Source organism: Apis dorsata, unplaced genomic scaffold, assembly GCF_000469605.1.
Source record: "Apis dorsata unplaced genomic scaffold, Apis dorsata 1.3 scaffold_194, whole genome shotgun sequence".
NCBI classification, from domain to species: Eukaryota; Metazoa; Arthropoda; class Insecta; order Hymenoptera; family Apidae; genus Apis; species Apis dorsata.
Window position 1 is genome coordinate 1,916,351 of NW_006263478.1, and position 1,309 is coordinate 1,917,659.

The 1,309-nt window shown below is 37.1% G+C and overlaps 2 protein-coding genes across 10 annotated transcripts in view; both read right to left on the reverse strand.

Moving 5' to 3' along the window:
• The window catches only part of LOC102677482 (protein FAM162B-like), a 15,617-nt gene that overhangs the window by 13,317 nt on the left and 991 nt on the right, over positions 1–1,309 (reverse strand). The window lies entirely within an intron of this gene.
• The window catches only part of LOC102676819 (tensin-1-like), a 219,859-nt gene that overhangs the window by 8,028 nt on the left and 210,522 nt on the right, over positions 1–1,309 (reverse strand). The gene's annotated exons all lie outside the window — the stretch shown is intronic.

Genomic DNA, 1,309 nt, shown 5'->3' on the forward strand with positions numbered 1-1,309 from the left:
AAGACGACGATATGAGAATATTAAAGAAGCGAGAAGTATATAAAGAGAAGAGAAAGGAATAAAAAGAGAAAGATAGGATAATAACAGCGAAGGATAAGATGGATGGAGAAAAAAGAGAAGAGGGAAGAGCGGGGTGAGAAGGGGCGAAGAGGAGCAGGAAAAGGGGGAGAAAGAGTGGAAAATGAGGGACGAGGATGGTGGCGCATCCGATATTATAGCACAAGCTGCGGTCGCCACTTGCCTAAGCCGGATATTCGAAATGGGAACCGAATGTGAACACGGTGCTAGTGTGACGCCTCGTATTCTTCGTGTCTGCGGTTAGAATACGGCGCGTGTTTGATATTCGCGTTTTTGGTGACTCTGGGATCGAGTCGACCACAGGCGCAAATTTTATTTCATGGCCGATGACAGGCCATGAAACGAAAGTGATCGGAATCGGGGAGTTTGTTTCACGCAACCATTTAACGTGATACTTCGTTCTATATTTTACGATCGATTTCCGTATCTTCTTTGTGATTTCTGTATTATGGAAAACGTAGTAATAACGAATCGAAGATATCGAGTGATATATATATTTGAAGGGTGCGTTTCTTTTTATTTATAGTATATCGTTTTCGTAAATTTAATTTTTGTCGCGAGATTAAAAAGAGATTCTTTCGAAAATATTTTATTTATAAACTATGATGATTGTTAACGTTCAAAATTATTTAAAAGTTTTATTAACAGAATGACATATTTTTAGAAAACGATTTGCAAACAACACGTCGGTTATTTTAATAATAAATAAAACTGATAAATATGATTTTACACCAACAAGGAGGGCAAGGAGTTTGGCAAACGCTTTAAATACAATACGAAGGCACTTGCTCGCTTCTATAAGTGCAAATCATCAGTAAGTTACATATATTTATGGGATACATTTATCACCTGATCCTTTTAGGACTACTCTGAAAGGATGAGAAATGGCGCTCTCCGAATGATTGAAATCCTCGCGTAATGTTCAAAGTGAAACTTTCTCGAAAATAATTGCGAATTCCACGCGGGAATGCGATATTAATACTTATACGTATATACAATTATATAAATAATTCACGCGTAAAATTTCGACAACTTTTCGACACTTTTCGATTCTTTCGTATCGTGCAATTTTTCCGTCCCCTTTATTTTCGAATCGTGAATCGAATCGTTCTCGAACCAGAGCAGAAAAAAAAATGGGGGAGCGCAAAGGAATAAAAACAATTCAATCCGAACTTTTGTCAACTTTTTTTTTTTTTTTTTCCCTCCCTTTTATTTTTTCAACTCCCCTCCC